The sequence below is a fragment of the Lepus europaeus genome, chromosome 1 (genome assembly GCF_033115175.1).
Source record: "Lepus europaeus isolate LE1 chromosome 1, mLepTim1.pri, whole genome shotgun sequence".
In the NCBI taxonomy this organism is placed as follows: domain Eukaryota; kingdom Metazoa; phylum Chordata; class Mammalia; order Lagomorpha; family Leporidae; genus Lepus; species Lepus europaeus.
The window spans coordinates 110,625,002-110,637,952 of NC_084827.1; the positions used below are offsets into that span (position 1 = coordinate 110,625,002).

A 12,951-nucleotide genomic window follows, 5' to 3' on the forward strand; every position below is an offset into this window, starting at 1 on the left:
GTAGTGTAGCCATCATCATATATGCAGCCCATGATTGACCAAGACATGATAACACAATACATGGCTCTGTTTCTTTTTTTAAATTTTTTTTTTATGTATTTGAAAGTCAGAGTTACAGAGAGAGGTAGAGACATAGAAAGAGGTCTTCCATTCACTCCCCGAATGGCTGCAAGGACCGGGACTGGGCCAGGCTGAAGCCAAGAGCCAGGAGCTTCTTCTGTGTCTCCCACATGGGTGCAGGGGCCCAAGGACTTGGGCCATCCTCCGCTGCTTTTCCAGGTGCATTAGCAGGGAGCTGGATTGAAAGTGGAGCAGCCAGGACTTGAACCAGCATCCATGTGGATTGCTGGCACTCCAGGCTGGGCTTTACCCTGCTGTGCTGCAGAGCTGGCCTCAATGACTCTATTTCTAAAGTTTTCTCTCTTTTTGCTTCCACTTAGGATTCAGCAGTTTGCTAAGCGGCTGCTTCTCTCAGCACAAGTCCCTCAAGCCTCCTCATCAGACAGATCAAGACCATGCTTGGGGCCTGCACCTTTACTAAGAAGGAAGAGAACATGGCACATGTGGTCCAGCAGGTAGGAAGAATGCACTGCTCAGCTCTGCAGCCCATAACTGAAGAAAAATGACAGCAATTCTATACAATCAGAAGTCAACATCTAAATATATCTTTTTCTTTCATTAATATTTACTTACTACAGAATATTAACTACCTTTGCCATAAGAGCCATATTCCTGAATGATACAGGAGAAAAAATTCATTGCTTAAAAAAGGCATTTTTTAAAATGTATTTATAAGTATCTTCAAAACCTTTGACTGAGTTTGGTGGTGGCCTCTTTTAAGATGAACTATTATGGAACTAAAGATACGCTTTAGGTGACCTGAGACTATTCCTATTTAAAATCCATTTCTCTAAGGCCATTGCTAATTGATTCTTGAATCTTCTTTGCTAAAATAACCTTGTCCCATAGGCAATTGTACTTCAACCACTTCTTATTTCATTTGAAAATAATAGGATTTTGTAGAGAACATGATGGTATAGTTATTAATAGTATTTAAAATAAAAAATAATTATAAAATGTTCTTACTGAAAGTGATAAAAAGTAAGACAAATACTCAGAATAGTCCTCTATACTTTTCTTGTACTATAAAGCATGTTAATTAAATAAATGTAATTGCAGCCCTACTGGAGTGTGGATCAGAAAAAAGCACCCCACATTGGAAAGAGGGCACTTGGATGACACTTATAAACATTTGGATAAGAACATAAGCCTCTGTAACTTCAGACCACAGTTAGTAAACTGTCTGTGAAGCAGAGAGCTTGTACAGAGTCCCTACTAAATGCCAGGCTGAACAGGACACTGAAGTCCAACTGTTAGTGTAAGGTAAAGGATCCCCTGAACTAATTCCTTGCAAGAAATTTGCAAAAAAAAAAAAAAACACACACACACAACAAAATGTCATTTCACCAAATGCCTTTCCCCTTTTCATTATTTCCAGAGTTTACAGCCATCTACACTGGATACGTGGGTTTTCACAGCCGTTGGAGGTTTCTGTGAGGTTTCAGTCGCCAGGTGCTTGGTTTTGAAAGAATATCAGTCTGTCTTTGTGTTAAGTCCTGCTGTCGTATAGCAGGAGCACCCACTGATGTGAATCGATGGAAAGGAACATCACACAGCCAACAGGACAAACATAGACTAGGAGACATGGGATCATAAGCATAAGGATTCTCCCATGTCAAGACAGAGAAATTCAATGTTAGGCAGATGGAGCACTTTTGAGAACTACTACTACATGGAATTAGCCTGACACAATGGTCCTTCCATTTAAGGATCTTAGAATCCATTGGAGCAAACAGACTAAAAACCAAACAGAAAATAAACAAATTATGCAACTACAAATTGTGATAAACTTTATGAAAGAAACCAAAGTGTTGCCCAGGCAGTGAAGAGCTGAAGCCTACTTGAGGCTGGATGGTCAGGAGAAGTATGAGAGTCAAGAGGAGCCCCCTACCCCTCACCTTCAGGCATGGCTTCGGGCCCTTTGAGCTTCCGGGGGCCCATGGGACATGGCCTGGCCAATGACTTGAGTAGAAAGCTTATGCATCACTTCCATGCTGGAGCAGCTAATTGCCATTACAAAGATGTAGCTGCCTTTACTCTGCCATTCTAGAGGGTGATGTATTTGTTCCTTCCCCCTGGAGTCTGTATGAATTCAACAATCATAGACCCCCAACCAACCCACAATGCCCACATACCATGAGCAAACCACAAACTTTCATGGCCTTCAGGCACTAAGTTGTGGAAGCTTTTTGTTAAGGCACATAAAGGAGACTCTCCTGGCTGTCACAAGAGGCATACCTGAAGAGACAGCTGGGTGATTTGCAGAAACTTGAAGACAAGAAATTAAGCTTGGATGGTTCCTAACAGCCAAAATACCTGGATTATAGTAAATCAGGAAAAATAGCAAATAATCTTTAGAGTGCCCTTCTACTCTAGGCTGTCTGGCTCTTAGCTGTTCTAATGTTTATATTCCTAGCAATGCTTTAAGACAGATTAAGTAGTTTGACTCTAAATGCCTTTGATTTGTTTACACAAATCAAACTCTCATATTTTATCTCTTGCCTCTGGATTATGATCCTTTTTATCAAGAATTTTGCATGTGGGCTATTGATATGATAATGCAATCCTAATGCCTTCTCAGAAGCTAAGGGCCTCTATCCTTTCAGTCAATATTGAGATGCACTTGGGTGTATAGGCCATTCACAGCTGAGATGAGGATTGGGATGGGCAGCCCAAGGCATTTTGCAATTGAATCATATGTAATACTGTGCAATTTTTGAGCTCTCAGGTTTTCATATGCATTTCTAATATCCTGGCAATAGAATCTGTGGAAAAACCCAAACATTTATAGGACTCCTCTGCCTTTTTACTATTTCTGTGGAGACTTTGTCTTTTGCACTTAAGATCTAGTTTGCAAACGAAACAGAAGAACCCCCTAGCAAAAAGCAAATGGCACAATACACAGTTTATCTTCTTTGGCAGAAAAGAACTGCTGAGTCAGCCCTCCTGGAACTTGACAGCTGAGGTACTTCTTTATCCTTGACACTGCTCAGATAGAGCCACTGATATTATAACTGCCTTTATTGAAGTTTTGTAGATTTAGAAGTACATCCCTCTGATATTACAGCTATTCTTGTACAGTTCTTAACATCTTAGGGATTTTTATTTGAGGTGTATGAAATCCTGCTTAGGAAACGAAAAGTAGGGGGAGGGAAGAGAATTGGATCCAAAATAAAAATTGAGTCCTTGCTGTGAAGTCCAGACTCAGTGCTAGTGGATTTCCTACAGATACTGATCCCCATGCAGTGGAGGAAGCCACTCAGAAAGTTCATGATCACAGGCAGTGAGCGGCAAACCAAGGGAGGGGCAGAGTTCTTCTCTCTATGAAGACTGCTCCTTCTTCCCCATTATTTACACTAGAGTGTGATCCTTATGACCTGCACAATCAAATTCAACTGGCCAAATAGTTCACTTCTAAAATCTTCAGAGTTTTCCTCTGAAATAGATAAATACTAGACCACTATTGATCAATTTCATATTCAGAAGAGCCTCTAAACAGAGCCGGTTGGAATAAACTGTGCTCTGCTAATTGTGCACTTTCTCTTTGTTGTGTCTCATCCTCTGTAATTAGCAAAGACTTGAAAATAGAAGTTTTCAATGACATCAAAATTCTTGCACAGCACACCCTCTAATTATTTCATATCTTCACATTAGGGAATAAGATACTCATGGTTTGTTATTTAATTACTTAGAGAAGCAGCACAGGAAAGCAAGACAAAGAGATTTTACAATAATTCCTACTTGACTCTACAAACACCTAAATCAAGGCACAGGTGGACTGATTTTCTCACACCTGTTTCCTGCCTAGTTTCAGACCCCATCTCTCTTGGCACCGGTCTCAGGTAGACCAGTGATGCTCTCTTCCTGTCATGGGCTTCCCTATCCTTCGAGATTTACTCAGCATCTCCTCCTGCACAGGCTTTTCCACAGTTAATGTGAAGCCCTCTCTTCCCATGCGCCAGGGCACTTGTATGAATCTTACTGCAACTCTGGCTTGTATGATAGGGACAGAGAGTGAGTGGAAATGCCATGCTCATTGGAGGCTAAGGGTTTTCTGGCTGACATCCAGTCAAGAACTGCAAGGCCCACAGAGGTGCGTGGACCATGATGGAGGAGTTAGGACTCCTGAGTCTAAAAATGAGAAGCCGAGGGCCCAGCTCCCATTAGATTATTATGCAAATAAGTCATCTGTTAGGGCTGCATTATTCCATAGTGTGCACTTACCTGATACAAGGTACACACGTTTATGTGTGCACGTCTGTGTGAGAGTGAGTCCTTCTATTTTAGAAGCTCCAGAAGGGCTGAGATTAAAAAAAAAAAAAAAAAACTGTGAGTAAAATTAAACTGAACTGGTACCACACTTGGAAATGGAGCAGATGGCCATCAGAATGAAGAGTGGAGGATACTCTAAAACATCTCAGCTTGGTGGCTGCCATTTTCTCATTTGTAAGCGGCTGTCTAGAATTTTGTGAACAATCGCATAGGTGACTGATCTGGAATAGAGACCAAAAGGAATACCAGTTAGTTTCGGTATTAAAATGTGTGGTAGTTAATTACTCATTCAAATATGCACTATTTCTTTTTTTTTTTTTTTTTTTTTTGACAGGCAGAGTGGATAGTGAGAGAGAGAGACATAGAGAAAGGTCTTCCTTTTTTCCGTTGGTTCACCCTCCAATGGCCGCTGCGGCTGGCGCATCGCACTGATCCGAAGCCAGGAGCCAGGTGCTTCTGGTCTCCCATGTGGGTGCAGGGCCCAAGGACTTGGGCCATCCTCCACTGCCTTCCCGGGCCATAGCAGAGAGCTGGCCTGGAAGAGGGGCAACCGGGATAGAATCCGGCGCCCCAACTGGGACTAGAACTCGGTGTGCTGGCGCCACAAGGCGGAGGATTAGCCTGTTAAGCCACGGCGCCGGCTTCAAATATGCACTATTTCAAACAACAAGATTGCATTGAACACATTCTGCATGCCTCGTGGTCCTCTGACAGTGCTGACAGCGGCCCTAGCTCACTATAAGTACACAGTCAGTGGGGGAGCCCACTAGCCACTATATCATCACACTACTTAAGAGGCCATCAGCTTACCATTCAGGTTCTCGGTTCCTCTTCTGCAAAATAACAATGATAATTTTGCCAATTTCTCAGATATTTTGGTAAGTTTTCATAGATAATATTTCAATGTCATGATTACAAAATTTTCAGTGCTCTGTTTGACACATGAACTTGACAAGCACTCTATAAATTATAGCTATTATTGTATTAGTTGGGATGAATACTGTGGGATTGTATAAAAAAGGAATCTGACTAGACTGAGGGAGGGGTGTGTAGAATACAACTGCTTTTCTTGGACATGACTCCTAAACTGACAATTGAAAAGTTGTGAAGAATGTTCCAAATTTTGTAAAATAAACTTAGAACATGTATGCAAAGAACTTATGATACACCTTAATTTTGGAGAAGTATGTTGAAAAGATGAAGTCTAGAAAGCAAGGAAAAAAACTGCTTCAGAGTGACCATGCAAAGCCTTGGGAAGCACTGTGTAGTCTTGCTAAGGATTTACCTCTCCTCTGAAGCATGGCAGAAAATCACTGAATGGTTTCAACTGGGGAGTGGCTCAGAATGGTAGGATCAGCTTCATGTTTTAGAAAGATCACTGTAGCTGGAGTGTGAGGAAAGAGACGGGAGGAGACAGAATATGCAGCTAGACCACTTAAAAAGTTTTTATAGGAATCAAGGTCTGAAATACTCCAGCTTGAGTAAGGTGGTAGTTGGAGCTGAAGAGGAGTTGAACTGTACAAAAAAAAAATATTTGAAGTGACCCTGCCAGGACATGATGAGGAAGAGGTACTGAGATTAGAGGGAATGAGCTGTTAGGAAGGAGGGCTCCTGGCCTTTCGAGTGGATGGAGGTATATTTCACAGAAATTGAGAACCTTGCAAGAAGGTCAGGGTTGTGAGAGCCTGAATTTACCTCTGCGCGTGTCGCCTTCACGGTGCCCCTCAGATGTCCAAGTACACATTCAAGTACACTTGTGCTATGAGGATCTGGAGCTCCATTCATACCTCTGAGCCACAGTGTAAATTTAAGAGTTATCAGCATGTAAATGGCAACTGAGGTCATGGTAGGAGACTTTGTTTAGAAAACAAGCAACACTCAGTCTGTAAGGAGGCCCAGAACCTAGCCTGAGGAACGTATTAGCCAAAGAGATTGCATTAGTCAGGGTTCCCCAGAGAAACAGAAGCCACAGGAGATATACAGACAGACAGACACACACACACACACACAGATTTTGAGCTTACATGATCATGGGGGCTCAGTGAGTTCTAATTCTGGCAGGGGAGGCCACAGGTTGGAGACTCAACACTGAGCAGTTGTTCCAGCTCAAAGTCTCAAAAGCACGTGTTGCAGCAGAAGGCTGAAGGCAGTCCCTCTGGAGAACGCAGTATCTTTCTGTTCACGGGAGAGTAGGCTTCTGTTCGGAACAGGCCTTCAAGAAGCTACATGAGGCTTCCCCATAGGATGACCTCACTCATAATCCACTGACATGTACAGAAATCTCATTCAAAACCATCCTCACAGAAACTTCCATAAAATTGACAAATACTGGGCTCTGTGGCCCATCCAACTCAACACATAAAATTAATCACCCCAGGAAAACCAGAAACAGTGACTGCTTCCCAGGCGATGTACTAGAAGTTGGAGATAAAACTCATACCATGGTTTAAGAAGGGAGTGCTAAAGCCAGACAGCCTGAGTTTCAATCCTAACTTTGCCATTTAATGGCCCTGTGACCCTAGGCAAAGTGTTCAATGACTCCAGGCCCCTTCTTTTTTTTTTTTTTATTTTTGACAGGCAGAGTGGACAGTGAGAGAGAGACAGAGAGAAAGGTCTTCCTTTTTGCCGTTGGTTCACCCTCCAATGGCCACCGCGGTAGCGCGCTGCAGCCGGCGCACCGCGCTGATCCGATGGCAGGAGCCAGGTGCTTCTCCTGGTCTCCCATGGGGTGCAGGGCCCAAGCACTTGGGCCATCCTCCACTGCACTCCCTGGCCACAGCAGAAAGCTGGCCTGGAAGAGGGGCAACCGGGACAGGATTGGTGCCCCGACCGGGACTAGAACCCAGTGTGCCGGCGCCGCAAGGCGGAGGATTAGCCTAGTGAGCCGCGGCGCCAGCCCCAGGCCCCTTCTTTAAAATGCAGACTAACATAGCTCTGATGGTTGTACAGTGTAGAATAGTAAGTGTAAAGGTCTTAGAAAACTGAACGCAACATATGTTTAATGTGTGCTAGCTCTTATTCTTTTTTTTTTTTTTTTTTTTTTGACAGGCAGAGTGGACAGTGAGAGAGAGAGAGAGAGAGAGAAAGGTCTTCCTTTTGCCGTTGGTTCACCCTCCAATGGCCGCCGCGACTGGCGCGCTGCGGCCGGCGCACCGCGCTGTTCTGATGGCAGGAGCCAGGTGCTTCTCCTGGTCTCCCATGGGGTGCAGGGCCCAAGCACTTGGGCCATCCTCCACTGCACTCCCGGGCCACAGCAGGGAGCTGGCCTGGAAGAGGGGCAACCGGGACAGGATCGGTGCCCCGACCGGGACTAGAACCCGGTGTGCCGGCGCCGCTAGGTGGAGGATTAGCCTGTTGAGCCACGGCGCTGGCCGCTAGCTCTTATTCTTAAGACAGACAATGTCCTTGTCATCCTGGAATTCTGGTCCATGGTGGCAGGGAGATGTGACAAGCAGCCAGCAATGGCAAGAAAGCAAATACTACACCCAGCCTAGCCTCAGAGGAGGCCCCAATGCATGGAGAAAGGAGGTGGCTGTCCACCTGCAGTCTTAGATCTGCTCTTCCACTTCACAGAGCCCCGTCACTTGTGAAGAAAATTCCTCCAGCACCGGTATCTGATAAGACTCCAAAGAATGGGAAGGGAAGGAGAAGGAGGGAACAAGAAGTCCAGCAAAAGAAGCCAAAAGACAGCAAGGAGCCTGCTGCTGCTCATGCCAGGGACTTCCCCCATTTACGCTTGCCTCCCCCCAGCGTGGGCCTCCTAAGACATTCTGTCAAATCCTTTACCTGTGTGTGTGTTTAAAATAAGTATTATCTTTAAGGTTTGTTTTAAGTCTTTCCTACTGTGAGCCAAAGGGATTTTCCCAGGGGTAGGATGCCAGTAGAAGATAACTTTCTTGCTGATTTCACATTGTCTTACACAGAGTACCCTGAACAGTTTCTCCTCTTTTTTTTTTTTTGGACAGGCAGTTAGACAGTGAGAGAGAGAGACAGAGAGACAGAGAGAAAGGTCTTCCTTTGCTGTTGGTTCACCCTCCAATGGCCGCCGCGGCTGGCACGCTGCAGCCGGCACACGGCGCTGATCCAAAGCCAGGAGCCAGTTGCTTATCCTGGTCTCCCATGCAGGTGCAGGGCCCAAGCACCTGGGCCATCCTCCACTGCACTCCCAGGCCACAGCAGAGAGCTGGACTGGAAGAGGAGCAACTGGGACAGAATCCGGCGCCCCAACCGGGACTAGAACCCGGTGTGCCAGCGCCGCAGGAGGAGGATTAGCCAAGTGAGCCACAGCACCTGCCTGTTTCTCCTCTTTAAGCATCCTTTTTATTTGCACTTCTGACATGGGGATCCATCCTTCTCTCTGACTCACGCAGGGCGGGGGTTGAGAGAGCCCACCGCTCTCCAGCCAGCTCCTGTGGAAATGAGAGGAACTGTGATTGTGCTCTTGCCCCTTTGACTTTTTGCTAGGCTTGGATCCACTCTAATTTCTCTAGACATCGCGAACGTGTCTGACAAATCATCCGGCCTATAATCCAATATCCACTGCAAGGTTGGCAGATAGTTTTATTTTTCTTTTTAAATTACATACTGATGAAGGTCTTGAATGCTGACAGTTTCAGAGCTACATTTTTAGATGTTTTCCCTCTAATTCTTTTTTTTAAAAAAAAGATTTATTTATTTATTTGAAAGGCAGAGTCACACACAGAGAGAAGGAGAGGCAGTGAGAGAGAGAAAGAGAGAGGTCTTCCAACTGCTGGTTCACTCCCCAGATGGCCGCAATGGCTGGAGTTGTGCCAATCCGAAGCCAGGAGCCAGGAGCTTCTTCTGGGTCTCCCATGCAGGTGCAGGGGCCCAAGCACTTGAGCCATCTTCCAGTGCTATCCCAGGCCATAGCAGAGAGCTGGATCAGAAGAGGAGCAGCCGGGGCTTGAACCGGCACCCATATGGAATGCTGGCACTGCAGTTGGCGGCTTTACCCACTATGCCACAGCGCCGGCCCCTTCCCTGATTCCTTCTCTTCAGTCTTACAAGCTAAAGTCTAAAGTTAGGCATCATTTCTTTGTATTCAACTGCGTGTCCCACAGTTTACCAAAGATAGACGCTCCTTGACATTCTTCAGCAGAGTAGGGTGGCGGGCACCATCCGCATTTGGTTTCCATATTTCTTCCAGTCACACTGCTGGGAATAGATCATGTCATCTGTCTCCCAATCTCATGAACTGTTCCTGCTGCCACCCTGCCTACCAGGGCTCATGGTATGTTCCTCTCCTGCCCGACAACCAGCACTTATGCAGGTTCCCCTTCCTATCTCTAGAGCTGGAGATGGGGAGGTTGACAGGGAGAGCAAGTGCCAGTGTCCTTTGGTCCCTGGGGCCTGTTACAGGACAGTTAACCAAGCAGCTGAAGCAATGCTGAGGAAGGAAAAATGAGACAGTGAGGCAGACCCAAGTCCCTGTGCTGTGGCCTGTTACCCGTCTCCACCGGAACCCTCCAGTAGTTTGAAGACACCCTGTTGAGAAGGGGATGAGGACAGGCACTGCAGCCTAAATGAAGCTCCAGAGGGATGAGGGTCAAGGACGGGCTGAGAGGAAGGCATGTCTGAGTCACACAGGAATATCGGTAATTAAACCTGATTCTCCACTGAGAGCTACCAAGTGTCAGCTCCACCAGACGTGCAGGGGCAGAACTGCAGGCCCCAGAACATTCACATGACAAAACATACAAACGTCAAGACTCTGGCACCAGCGTCTCCTCGCTGCCATGTGCTTCATATGCCATCTCATTTGTGGTTCAGTGTAGCCCTGGGAAGATGGGTTCACACAGCCACCTGCCAGCAGAGCAAATGAGGCTCTGGAGAGTGAGCTACAAAGAACAAACAGGTGCCAGTTACACTTAACTGGATTCCAGACCATCCGTCTAGTCACACACACACATACACACACACGCACACGATGTATTAGTCAAGCTCCTAAAGGCTGAGCACATGGTCAGTGGGCAATCCATGAGATCGTCAGCCACAGTGTTACTGGTCTCTGCCCCTGACTAGTCTCCCTAACTAGAGGGACTGGGTTGGTCCAGACAGTTGCCTGGGTGAGGCTCAATGCCATAGGTGAAGCCCACAGCTCCAGCTGTGGGTCCCAGAGAGCTGGGGAGTGGATAGCCAAGCACATTCTCTGTAATCACTCTCCTCCTGCCCTGACTCTGGAATAGGCATGGCAACTCCCCTAACTGCATGGCTGCTGCCTAGAAGTCTGCTTCTCTGATGGTGTATTTCTCTATGGCCTTGGATAAACCATATCCAAAGTCCTTCCTAAGCTGTGCTTCCGCCCCTGAACAAACAGGAATGGAAACCAGACTGTTGCACAACTCCTAGATTTAAAAACATTGTAAAGGCACCAAAGGTGGCTGTTGGGATTAGGAATGGCCATATGACAGTGCTCTTTCCTGGGATTTGTGGTAGCTACTCTCAGTGGGTGTCTGTGAGCTTGGAGGGGGGTGCTAGGAAGACAGCACCGAGGGCTCTCCTGAGCACTGTAGCCTTCTCCCAGAAGCAAACCTGTCACACCGTGGTGTTCGCACCCTCCTTGTCCTCACTCAGAATTAACTCAGGGCTTATTTCCCAGTCACCTCAGCAAATATTTATTCAGCTGTGAGCGAGGCCTGGTGTTTCTCACTAGACTGTGACACTGCCTAATACGCCTTTGGTTCTCTGGCACCCAGCCCAGAGCCTAAAAGGCAGTGGACACACTGTAGATGTTGGTCAAATGCATTATCATAAACCGTGTAGTCCCAGGATTTGGGAAATGCCCTGTAGTCAACAAATCCTCCTTCACCAATGGAGTCTACCTGCCATCCCATAAATGAGTTTCCAAAGCTTTGCTAATAGCAAAAGCTCTCTTGCAGTCTATAGTGGAGTAAGTTTAGCATGTGCCGAACTGCCTTATGAATTAAAGAACACCACTGCATGGAAAATGTTCTGTGGGCATTTGAAATGGCTGGAAATATGATAGGCAGGTAGTTGAAGAGAAACCTACCATAGTGATTTCTGATGTTATTCCTGCTACAATCCACATGAGGATTAACTCCTCATAAGTCCCACACTCCCAACAGGTGAGCTAAACCACATCTCATCCTTTGTCACTCAAGAAAGTAGAAGGCCAGTGTGTAAAACTAATATGTTTATAAGAACAAACTTGAATCTACTCAAACTTTAAAAATCACAATCCTAATCATAGACAGCCTTTACTGAGTGCTTACTGAATGCTAAGCCCTGTTCCCTGCGCTTTGTACATATGATCCCCTTTGAGCTAAGAATAGCCCTGTGCACGTTGTTCCATAGGATCTTTTTTTTTTTTTTTTTGACAGGCAGAGTGGACAGTGAGAGAGAGAGACAGAGAGAAAGGTCTTCCTTTGCCGTTGGTTCACCCTCCAATGGCCACCGCGGCCGGCGCGCTGCGGCTGGTGCACCACGCTGATCCAAAGCCAGGAGCCAGGTGCTTCTCCTGGTCTCCCATACGGGTGCAGGGCCCAAGGACTTGGGCCATCCTCCACTGCCTTCCCGGGCCACAGCAGAGAGCTGGCCTGGAAGAGGGGCAACCCGGACAGAATCCAGCGCCCCAACCAGGACTAGAACCCGGTGTGCCAGCGCTGCAGGAGGAGGATTAGCCTATTGAGCCGCGGCGCCGGCCCTCCATAGGATCTTCAATTTGCAGATTAGGAAACAGAGTCCTATAGAGGTTAGAGGATGTTTCCAGCTGGAACCCAGATCTTTACATTGACATCCTCCTGCCTTGAAAATCATCATGATCAAATTTCAGCACTTGGTGACTGTTACTATCTGTGACATCCCTCACAATGGACTACCCCAACTTGCATATGATAATATAGAGAACCTTTTAACCACAAATACATTGCTGCTTCTTTCAAAGCTAGCTACATTTTATTCCATGGCTCAAACCCACTTCTCCTATATTTATTTGAGTCACTTTGGGTCTCAACAGGCAATAAAGTAATAGCCATCACTTTGCAGGTCTCTGTTATGTTCTGCTCACCATGTCAGACATTGTGCAGACATTATTTCTAATAAGAAGAGATGCCTGCAGCAGTAGTATGGATGAAGTTGGAGCAAGACAGAAAGCCCCACTGGTTAGTTCCATTCACTAGCCCCCCAGGGCCTCCAATTTCTCCTTTCTCTGCTCTTACAAGTCCTTTTGACACCTTTCCTCTTTCCTTCTCCTTGGCCTCTCTCTAGCTCAGACTCAAACAATGGCTCACTAATAGACCATGATGACACAGTTTGGGAACCCTGCCCTCTGGGACCTGGAGGAGGAGAGTAGACAGATGTGTGGGAGAACAGGTACAGGAAGTAATGTTACAAAGAGCAGCTGTAGTGTTCCCAAGAGGGTGCCATGCCCAAGGATGAAAGATCAAGGACAAAGGCAGGTGGAGTAGGTGCAGTGGGGAGCCAGCTGTTTTCGTGAGAAATGGAAAGGGAGGAGAAGGGGTGGCCACAAGCCACTAGTGAACACGGATGAATGTTTACAAAGAGGGAGAACCACCCTGA

The 12,951-nt window shown here is 46.3% G+C and overlaps 1 long non-coding RNA gene across 1 annotated transcript in view; it reads left to right on the forward strand.

The window, feature by feature from the left end:
• Nucleotides 1-12,951, forward strand: part of LOC133756942 (uncharacterized) — a 389,510-nt gene that overhangs the window by 349,299 nt on the left and 27,260 nt on the right. The window contains exon 2 of the long non-coding RNA XR_009865551.1: nt 441-575. This is a non-coding gene — a long non-coding RNA (uncharacterized LOC133756942). The remainder of the gene's footprint in view (nt 1-440; nt 576-12,951) is intronic.